Source organism: Bombina bombina, chromosome 9, assembly GCF_027579735.1.
Source record: "Bombina bombina isolate aBomBom1 chromosome 9, aBomBom1.pri, whole genome shotgun sequence".
In the NCBI taxonomy this organism is placed as follows: Eukaryota; Metazoa; Chordata; class Amphibia; order Anura; family Bombinatoridae; genus Bombina; species Bombina bombina.
The window spans coordinates 119208203-119220244 of NC_069507.1; positions in this window are offsets into that span (position 1 = coordinate 119208203).

Below are 12042 nucleotides of genomic sequence, written 5' to 3' on the forward strand. Positions count from 1 at the left end.
GACTGTTTTGGTCACCCAATCTTGCGCACTGAAGTTTCATATGGACAAGGTTGAGGTACTGGCTGACGGAGATGTGTGACTGTTTTGGCACAATCCATCCAAGTCTCAACACTTATTCAAAGATAAAGTTTCTGCAATGTGGATAATTACATAGTAACATTTGTGTTTAGACCAATATCTATATTTTACAAAAATAAATCTTTCACTATTTGCTATATATTGCGTACAATCCATACAACCGTTTTAAAATACAAAAAAGGTATCATCTATTAGATTATATTGATAATGTCAAGGTATCCTTTCCATTAGGGAACCACTTTACCTAACCCTTCTTTCACACAAGAGACAGTCCCTATTACCCTGAACTACAATATTACATATAGCAGTATTCAAATATTATCACTCAACTTTGTTTACTTGAATATTTGTTTATTGGACTCCCCTGATAACGGTATCCCAGCACCATTACTGTTAAAAGCACACTTCAGACACAAGTGCCAATAGCTGAAGCAGATGAGTGTGTGTGTTTTTAAAGTAATTGTTTCCCTTAATTTTAAACTTATTGAACTCATTAAAAGTTAATTTTTAGAATCTATTTCCATTTCCACTTTTTTCTCTATTCTGAGATTTGACAATCACCAATAGTGATCAAACTGAAAGATCACATACAAGACAATATATAATAACTTGCAAACCTCTAAGTGCTATATGTGTATTCTTTAAGTGAAGAACTTTTGCTTCTCCAGTTTTTTCTCAAGAGATATGTATCAAGCTGTCAACTATGTTGCAATCGCCGGCATCAATACGCTCGCCTAACATCGCCAAACATCGCGGCTGTGGATCTCAATATGATCTCCATATTTATAAAAAAAAGCCGTAAAAACACACGCACCAAGTACGGGGCGATGAGCATCGGACTGTTGTTAACTAACAGTCATCGCTGACGCTGCTATTCGTGTTTTTCCCAACTTTATTTATAACATGTCACTAAATGCTGCCACTATACTAAAATGTTTAACCCCTATCCCGCCGCTCCACGACATCGCTGCAACCTAAATAAAGTTATTAACCCCTATCCCGCCACTCCCCGACCCCACCGCAACATAAATAAAGTTATAAACCCCTATCCTGCCGCTCCCCGACCCCACCGCAACCTAAACCTCTGGCCTCCCACATCACCACCACTAACTAAACCTATTAACCCCTAAACCGTCAGCCCCCCACATCACAAAAAATTAAGCTTTAAACCCCTAAACCTAACAATCCCTTAACTTAAAATTAAAATTACATCGCTATCTTCAAATAAATGAATTTACAATTAAACATTATTGCGAAGACCTAAAGTACAAAAAAAAACCCCACTAATGGCTAGATTACGAGTTTTGCGTTAGAGGCTATGCGGTGCTAACGAGCAGTTTTCTCTCACCGCTCACTTTCCTACAGAGCTGGTATTATGAGTTTTTACAAATCCGGCGTTAAAAGACAAGAAGTGAGCATAGAGCAAAATTTTGCTCCACATCTCACTCCAATACCAGCGCTGCTTAAGTCAGCGGTGAGCTGGTGTAACGTGCTCGTGCACGATTTCCCCATAGGAATCAACGGGGAGAGCTGGCTGAAAAAAAGTCTAACACCTACAAAAAAGCAGCGTTTAGCTCCTAACGCAGCCCCATTGAATCTAATGGGGAAATCAAATTTATGTTTACACCTAACACCCTAACATGAACCCCGAGTCTAAACACCCCTAATCTTACACTTATTAACCACTAATCTGCCGCCCCCAACATCGCCGACACCTACATTATATTATTAACCCCTAATCTGCCGCTCCGGACCACCTACATTATACTTATGAACCCCTAATCTGCTGCCCCCAACATTGCCGACACCTACATTATATTTATTAACCCCTACTCTGCCGCCCCCAATGTCGCCGCCACCTACCTACACTTAGTAGCCCCTAATCTGCCGCCCCCAACATCGCCGCCACTATTCTAAATGTATTAAACCCTAAACCTAAGTCTAACCCTAACCCCCACTAACTTAAATATAATTTAAATAAATCTAAATAAAATTACTATAATTAACTAAGGCCTAGATTTGGAGTTTGGCCGCGACTTTTCCATACCGCAGATCCCCTTACGTCAATTGCGTATCCTATCTTTTCAATGGGATCTTTCTAACTCTGGTATTTAGAGTCGTGTCTGAAGTGAGCGTTAGAAATCTAACGACAAAACTCCAGCCGCAGAAAAAAGTCAGTAGTTAAGAGTTTTCTGGGCTAACGCCGGTTCATAAAGCTCTTAACTACTGTGCTCTAAAGTACACTAACACCCATAAACTACCTATGTACCCCTAAACCGAGGCCCCCCCCATATCGCTGACACTCGATTAAATTTTTTTAACCCCTAATCTGCCGACCGCCACCTACGTTATACTTATGTACCCCTAATCTGCTGCCCCTAACACCGCTGACCCCTATATTATATTTATTAACCCCTAACCTGCCCCCCACAACGTCGCAGCCAGCTACCTACAATAATTAACCCCTAATCTGCCGACCGCAAAGAGCCGCCACCTACATTATAGCTATGTACCCCTAATCTGCTGCCCCTAACACCGCTGATCCCTATATTATATTTATTAACCCCTAACCTGCCCCCCACAACGTCGCAGCCAGCTACCTACAATAATTAACCCCTAATCTGCTGACCGCAAAAAGCCGCCACCTACATTATAGCTATGTACCCCTAATCTGCTGCCCCTAACACCGCCGACCCTTATATTATATTTATTAACCCCTAATCTGCCCCCCTCAACGTTGCCTCCACCTGCCTACACTTATTAACCCCTAATCTGCCGAGCGGACCGCACCGCTACTATAATAAAGTTATTAACCCCTAATCCGCCTCACTAACCCTATAATAAATAGTATTAACCCCTAATCTGCCCTCCCTAACATCGCCGACACCTAACTTCAATTATTAACCCCTAATCTGCCGACTGGAGCTCACCGCTATTCTAATAAATGTATTAACCCCTAAAGCTAAGTCTAACCCTAACACTAACACCCCCCTAAATTAAATATAATTTTAATCTAACGAAATTAATTAACTCTTATTAAATAAATTATTCCTATTTAAAGCTAAATACTTACCTGTAAAATAAATCCTAATATAGCTACAATATAAATTATAATGATATTATAGCTATTTTAGGATTAATATTTATTTTACACGTAACTTTGTATTTATTTTAACCAGGTACAATAGCTATTAAATAGTTAAGAACTATTTAATAGCTAAAATAGTTAAAATAATTACAAATTTACCTGTAAAATAAATCCTAACCTAAGTTACAATTAAACCTAACACTACACTATCAATAACTAAATTAAATAAAATACCTATAATTATCAACAATTAAACCTAACACTACACTATCAAAAAATAAATTAAATACAATTCCTACAAATAAATACAATGAAATAAACTAACTAAAGTACAAAAAATAAAAAAGATCTAAGTTACAAAAAATAAAAAAATATTTACAAACATTAGAAATATATTACAACAATTTTAAACTAATTACACCTACTCTAAGCCCCCTAATAAAATAACAAAGCCCCCCAAAATAAAAAAATGCCCTACCCTATTCTAAATTACTAAAGTTCAAAGCTCTTTTACCTTACCAGCCCTGAACAGGGCCCTTTTCGGGGCATGCCCCAAGAAGTTCAGCTCTTTTGCCTGTAAAATAACATATAATAACCCCCCCAACATTACAACCCACCACCCACATACCCCTAATCTAACCCAAACCCCCCTTAAATAACTAGCTAACACTAAGCCCCTGAAGATCTCCCTGATCGGAACAGCCAATAGAATGCGAGCTCAATCTGATTGGCTGATTGGATCAGCCAATGGGATTGAACTTGATTCTGATTGGCTGATTCCATCAGCCAATCAGAATATTCCTACCTTAATTCCGATTGGCTGATAGAATCCTATAAGCCAATTGGAATTCGAAGGACGCCATCTTGGATGACGTCATTTAAAGGAACCGTCATTCATCGTTCAGTCGTCGGCCAGGATGGATGTTCCGCGTCGGAGGTCTTCAGGATGCTGCCGCTCCGCTCTGGATGGATGACGATAGAAGATTCCGCTTGGATAAAGACTTCAATCGGATGGAAGACCTCTTCTGCCCCGCTTGGATGAAGACTTCTACCGGATGGAGGACCTCTTCTTGCTCCACTTGGATGAAGAATTTGGCTTGGCTGGGTGAAGACGACTCAAGGTAGGGAGATCTTCAGGGGCTTAGTGTTAGGTTTATTTAAGGGGGGTTTTGGGTTAGATTAGGGGTATGTGGGTGGTGGGTTGTAATGTTGGGGGGGGGGTATTGTATGTTTTTTTTTACAGGCAAAAGAGCTGAACTTCTTGGGGCATGCCCCGCAAAGGGCCCTGTTCAGGGCTGGTAAGGTAAAAGAGCTTTGAACTTTAGTAATTTAGAATAGGGTAGGGCATTTTTTTATTTTGGGGGGCTTTGTTATTTTAATAGGGGGCTTAGAGTAGGTGTAATTAGTTTAAAATTGTTGTAATATATTTCTAATGTTTGTAAATATTTTTTTATTTTTTGTAACTTAGTTCTTTTTTATTTTTTGTACTTTAGTTAGTTTATTTCATTGTATTTATTTGTTGGAATTGTATTTAATTTATTTATTGATAGTGTAGTGTTAGGTTTAATTGTAGATAATTATAGGTATTTTATTTAATTTATTTATTGATAGTGTAGTGTTAGGTTTAATTGTAACTTAGGTTAGGATTTATTTTACAGGTAAATTTGTAATTATTTTAACTATTTTAGCTATTAAATAGTTCTTAACTATTTAATAGCTATTGTACCTGGATTAAATAAATACAAAGTTACCTGTAAAATAAATATTAATCCTAAAATAGCTATAATATCATTATAATTTATATTGTAGCTATATTAGGATTTATTTTACAGGTAAGTATTTAGCTTTAAATAGGAATAATTTATTTAATAAGAGTTAATTAATTTCGTTAGATTAAAATTATATTTAATTTAGGGGGGTGTTAGTGTTAGGGTTAGACTTAGCTTTAGGGGTTAATGCATTTATTAGAATAGCGGTGAGCTCCAGTCGGCAGATTAGGGGTTAATAATTGAAGTTAGGTGTCGGCGATGTTAGGGAGGGCAGATTAGGGGTTAATACTATTTATTATAGGGTTAGTGAGGCGGATTAGGGGTTAATAACTTTATAATAATAGCGGTGCGGTCCGGTCGGAAGATTAGGGGTTAATAAGTGTAGGCAGGTGGAGGCGACGTTGTGGGGGGCAGATTAGGGGTTAATAAATATAATATAGGGGTCGGTGGTGTTAGGGGCAGCAGATTAGGGGTACATAGGGATAATGTAAGTAGCGGCGGTTTACGGAGCGGCAGATTAGGGGTTAAAAATAATATGCAGGGGTCAGTGATAGCGGGGACGGCAGAATAGGGGTTAATAAGTGTAAGGTTAGGGGTGTTTAGACTCGGGGTACATGTTAGAGTGTTAGGTGCAGACGTAGGAAGTGTTTCCCCAAAGGTGTTAGGTTTTTTTTCAGCTCAAACAGCCCCATTGTTTCCTATGGGGGAATCGTGCACGAGCACGTTTTTGAGGCTGGCCGCGTCCGTAAGCAACTCTGGTATCGAGAGTTGAAGTTGCGTTAAATATGCTCTACGCTCCTTTTTTGGAGCCTAACGCAGCCATTCTGTGGACTCTCAATACCAGAGTTATTTTAAAGGTGCGGCCAGAAAAAAGCCAGCGTTAGATACGCGGGTCTTTACCGACAAAACTCTAAATCTAGTCGTAAATTATTCCTATTTAAAACTAAATACCTATAAAATAAACCCTAACGGCTAGATTTAGAGTTTTGTCGGTAACAACCCGCGTATCTAACGCTGGCTTTTTTCTGGCCGCACCTTTAAAATAACTCTGGTCACCTCCACCTGCCTACACTTATTAACCCCTAATCTGCCGAGCGGACCGCACCGCTATTATTATAAAGTTATTAACCCCTAATCTGCCTCACTAACCCTATAATAAATAGTATTAACCCCTAATCTGCCCTCCCTAACATCGCCGACACCTAACTTCAATTATTAACCCCTAATCTGCCGACTGGAGCACACCGCTATTCTAATAAATGTATTAACCCCTAAAGCTAAGTCTAACTTTAACACTAACACCCCCCTAAATTAAATATAATTTTAATCTAACGAAATTAATTAACTCTTATTAAATAAATTATTTCTATTTAAAGCTAAATACTTACCTGTAAAATAAATCCTAATATAGCTACAATATAAAGTTTCAGCTCTTTTGCCTGTAAAAAAAAACATACAATACCCCCCCCAACATTACAACCCACCACCCACATACCCCTAATCTAACCCACACCCCCCTTAAATAAACCTAACACTAAGCCCCTGAAGATCTCCCTACCTTGAGTCGTCTTCACCCAGCCGAGCCAAATTCTTCATCCAAGCGGAGCAAGAAGAGGTCCTCCATCCGGTAGAAGTCTTCATCCAAGCGGGGCAGAAGAGGTCTTCCATCCGATTGAAGTCTTCATCCAAGCGGAATCTTCTATCGTCACCCATCCGGAGCGGAGCGGCAGCATCCTGAAGACCTCCGACGCAGACATCCATCCTGGCCGACGACTGAACGACGAATGACGGTTCCTTTAAATGACGTCATCCAAGATGGCGTCCCTCGAATTCCGATTGGCTGATAGGATTCTATCAGCCAATCGGAATTAAGGTAGGAATATTCTGATTGGCTGATGGAGTCAGCCAATCAGAATCAAGTTCAATCCGATTGGCTGATCCAATCAGGCAATCAGATTGAGCTCGCATTACTGTTCAGGGCTGGTAAGGTAAAAGAGCTTTGAACTTTAGTAATTTAGAATAGGGTAGGGCATTTTTTTTATTTTGGGGGGCTTTGTTATTTTATTAGGGGGCTTAGAGTAGGTGTAATTAGTTTAAAATTGTTGTAATATATTTCTAATGTTTGTAAATATTTTTTTATTTTTTGTAACTTAGTTCTTTTTTATTTTTTGTACTTTAGTTAGTTTATTTCATTGTATTTATTTGTTGGAATTGTATTTAATTTATTTATTGATAGTGTAGTGTTAGGTTTAATTGTAGATAATTATAGGTATTTTATTTAATTTATTTATTGATAGTGTAGTGTTAGGTTTAATTGTAACTTAGGTTAGGATTTATTTTACAGGTAAATTTGTAATTATTTTAACTATTTTAGCTATTAAATAGTTCTTAACTATTTAATAGCTATTGTACCTGGTTTAAATAAATACAAAGTTACCTGTAAAATAAATATTAATCCTAAAATAGCTATAATATCATTATAATTTATATTGTAGCTATATTAGGATTTATTTTACAGGTAAGTATTTAGCTTTAAATAGGAATAATTTATTTAATAAGAGTTAATTAATTTCGTTAGATTAAAATTATATTTAACTTAGGGGGGTGTTAGTGTTAGGGTTAGACTTAGCTTTAGGGGTTAATACATTTATTAGAATAGCGGTGAGCTCCATTCGGCAGATTAGGGGTTAATAATTGAAGTTAGGTGTCGGCGATGTTAGGGAGGGCAGATTAGGGGTTAATACTATTTATTATAGGGTTAGTGAGGCGGATTAGGGGTTAATAACTTTATAATAATAGCGGTGCGGTCCGGTCGGAAGATTAGGGGTTAATAAGTGTAGGCAGGTGGAGGCGACGTTGTGGGGGGCAGATTAGGGGTTAATAAATATAATATAGGGGTCGGCGGTGTTAGGGGCAGCAGATTAGGGGTACATAGGGATAATGTAAGTAGCGGCGGTTTACGGAGCGGCAGATTAGGGGTTAAAAATAATATGCAGGGGTCAGTGATAGCGGGGGCGGCAGAATAGGGGTTAATAAGTGTAAGGTTAGGGGTGTTTAGACTCGGGGTACATGTTAGAGTGTTAGGTGCAGACGTAGGAAGTGTTTCCCCAAAGTAAACAATGGGGCTGCGTTAGGAGCTGAACGCAGCTTTTTTGCAGGTGTTAGGTTTTTTTTCAGCTCAAACAGCCCCATTGTTTCCTATGGGGGAATCGTGCACAAGCACGTTTTTGAGGCTGGCCGCGTCCGTAAGCAACTCTGGTATCGAGAGTTGAAGTTGCATTAAATATGCTCTACGCTCCTTTTTTGGAGCCTAACGCAGCCATTCTGTGGACTCTCAATACCAGAGTTATTTTAAAGGTGCGGCCAGAAAAAAGCCAGCGTTAGATACGCGGGTCTTTACCGACAAAACTCTAAATCTAGTCGTAAATTATTCCTATTTAAAACTAAATACCTATAAAATAAACCCTAACGGCTAGATTTAGAGTTTTGTCGGTAACAACCCGCGTATCTAACGCTGGCTTTTTTCTGGCCGCACCTTTAAAATAACTCTGGTCGCCTCCACCTGCCTACACTTATTAACCCCTAATCTGCCGAGCGGACCGCACCGCTATTATTATAAAGTTATTAACCCCTAATCTGCCTCACTAACCCTATAATAAATAGTATTAACCCCTAATCTGCCCTCCCTAACATCGGAGTGGATGGAGTCAGCCAATCAGAATCAAGTTCAATCCGATTGGCTGATCCAATCAGGCAATCAGATTGAGCTCGCATTCTATTGGCTGATCGGAACATGCCCCGCAAGGGCCCTGTTCAGGGCTGGTAAGGTAAAAGAGCTTTGAACTTTAGTAATTTAGAATAGGGTAGGGCATTTTTTTTTATTTTGGGGGGCTTTTTATTTTATTAGGGGGCTTAGAGTAGGTGTAATTAGTTTAAAATTGTTGAAATATATTTCTAATGTTTGTAAATATTTTTTTATTTTTTGTAACTTAGTTCTTTTTTATTTTTTGTACTTTAGTTAGTTTATTTCATTGTATTTATTTGTAGGAATTGTATTTAATTTATTTATTGATAGTGTAGTGTTAGGTTTAATTGTAGATAATTATATGTATTTTATTTAATTTATTTATTGATAGTGTAGTGTTAGGTTTAATTGTAACTTAGGTTAGGATTTATTTTACAGGTAAATTTGTAATTATTTTAACTATTTTAGCTATTAAATAGTTCTTAACTATTTAATAGCTATTGTACCTGGTTTAAAAAAATACAAAGTTACGTGTAAAATAAATATTAATCCTAAAATAGCTATAATATCATTATAATTTATATTGTAGCTATATTAGGATTTATTTTACAGGTAAGTATTTAGCTTTAAATAGGAATAATTTATTTAATAAGAGTTAATTAATTTCGTTAGATTAAAATTATATTTAATTTAGGGGGGTGTTAGTGTTAGGGTTAGATTTAGCTTTAGGGGTTAATACATTTATTAGAATAGCGGTGAGCTCCAGTCAGCAGATTAGGGGTTAATAATTGAAGTTAGGTGTCGGCGATGTTGGGGAGGGCAGATTAGGGGTTAATACTATTTATTATAGGGTTAGTGAGGCGGATTAGGGGTTAATAACTTTATTATAGTAGCGGTGCGGTCCGCTCGGCAGATTAGGGGTTAATAAGTGTAGGCAGGTGGAGGGGACGTTGAGGGGGGCAGATTAGGGATTAATAAATATAATATAGGGGTCGGCGGTGTTAGGGGCAGCAGATTAGGGGTACATAGCTATAATCTAGGTGGCGGCTCTTTGCGGTCGGCAGATTAGGGGTTAATTATTGTAGGTAGCTGGCGGCGACGTTGTGGGGGGCAGGTTAGGGGTTAATAAATATAATACAGTGGTCGGCGGTGTTAGGGGCAGCAGATTAGGGGTACATAAGTATAACGTAGGTGGCGGTCGGCAGATTTGGGGTTAAAAAAATTTAATCGAGTGTCGGCGATGTGGGGGGGCCTCAGTTTAGGGGTGTTAGTGTACTTTAGGGCACAGTAGTTAAGAGCTCAGAAAGCTCTTAACTACTGACTTTTTTCTGCGGCTGGAGTTTTGTCGTTAGAATTCTAACGCTCACTTCAGCCATTACTCTAAATACCGGAGTTAGAAAGATCCCATTGAAAAGATAGGATACGCAATTGACGTAAGGGGATCTGCGGTATGGAAAAGTCGTGGCTGAAAAGTGAGCGTTAGACCCTTTTTTGAATGACTCCAAATACCGGTGGTAGCCTAAAACCAGCGTTAGGAGCCTCTAACGCTGGTTTTCACGGCTACCGCCAAATTCCAAATCTAGGCCTCAGGTAGCTACAATATAACTAATAGTTACATTTTATCTATCTTAGGGTTTATTTTTATTTTACAGGCAAGTTTGTATTTATTTTAACTAGGTAGAATAGTTATTAAATAGTTATTAACTATTTAATAAATTACCTAGCTAAAATAAAGGCAAATTTACCTGTAAAATAAAACCTAACCTAAGTTACACTAACACCTAACACTACACTATAATTAAATTAATTCTCTAAATTAAATACAATTAAATAAAAGTACAAAAAAAACCCCACTAAATTACAAAACATAATAAACAAATTACAAGATTTTTAAACTAATTACACCTAATCTAATCCCCCTAACAAAATAAAAAATCCCCCCAAAATAAAAAAAGCCCTACCCAACACTAAATTACAAATAGCCCTTAAAAGTGCCTTTTGCGGGGCATTGCCCCAAAGTAATCAGCTCTTTTACCTCTAAAAAAAAATACAAATCCCCCCCAACATTAAAACCCACCACCCACAAAACCAACCCTACTCTAAAACCCACCCAATACCCCCTTAAAAAAAAAATAACACTAACCCCTTGAAGATCAACTTACCGGGAGAAGTCTTCATCCAACTGGGCCGAAGTCCTCAACGAAGCCGGGAGAAGTCTTCATCCAAGCCGGGCGAAGCTGTCCTCCAGACGGGCAGAAGTCTTCATCCAGTCGGCATCTTCTATCTTCATCCATCTGGCGTGCAGGCCCATCTTTAAGACATCCGGCGCAGAGCATCCTCTTCTAACGAAGTCTTCTTACTAAATGACGGTTCATTTAAGTGACGTCATACAAGATAGAATTCTATCAGCCAACTGGAATTAAGGTAGAAAAAATCCTATTGACTGATGGAATCAGCCAATAGGATTGAAGTTCAATCCTATTGGATGATCCAATGTCAGGGTTTTTTCCCTGTTTTGTTTGCCATGTGCTGCTGGGAGCCATTTTACTCACCTCTCTTCCTAACTATGGTGCATTGTGGGGGATGCTGCTCATTTCCTGCACTTCCTTTTATGGCCAGACTGGTGTGCATCATCCATGTGAGACAGGATGCAGTCTCAGAATTGTGATGTCATCACTTATTATTTAAAGGGCCTCTGTTCAGTATGCTTTGCCTTTGCGTTGTCTCAGACCTGTTTGTGAGAGTTGCTGTGTATTACCTGGCTGCCTGACGTCCTTCCTGGTTCCTGATCCCTGGCTTGTTCCTTATTCTCCTGTTTCGGCTGCTGCACCTATGCCTACCAGGAGTATGTCCGGTTTTGCACCTCTACCTCAGCAATATGGAGGCAATCCTATTCAGTGCAGAGGGTTTTTGAACCAGGTGGGCATTTACTTCGAGATGTTACCTCAGGCGTTTCCCTCTGACAGAGCTAAGGTGGGATTTCTCATCTTGTTACTCTCTGACACAGCTCTTGCCTGGGCTAATCCCTTGTGGGAGACAAATAAACCTGTGATTTCAAATTACCCTGAATTTGTGGCCTCCTTTCGAAGGGTATTTGATGTTCCGGCTCGCTCCTCCTCTGCTGCTTAACGACTCATGTCCATTCAGCAAGGTACAAGATCTGTTGCTCAGTATGCTATTGAGTTCCGTATGCTTGCCGCAGAGGTAGGTTGGAACAATGAAGCCCTTGTTGCCGCCTTCTTTCATGGGCTCTCTGATGCGATTAAAGATTAAGTTGCTGCCATAGATTTACCAGAGGGTCTCGAGGCATTGGTGTCTTTTTTTATCCTAATTGACATCAGACTCAGAGAGAGGCCAGCTTT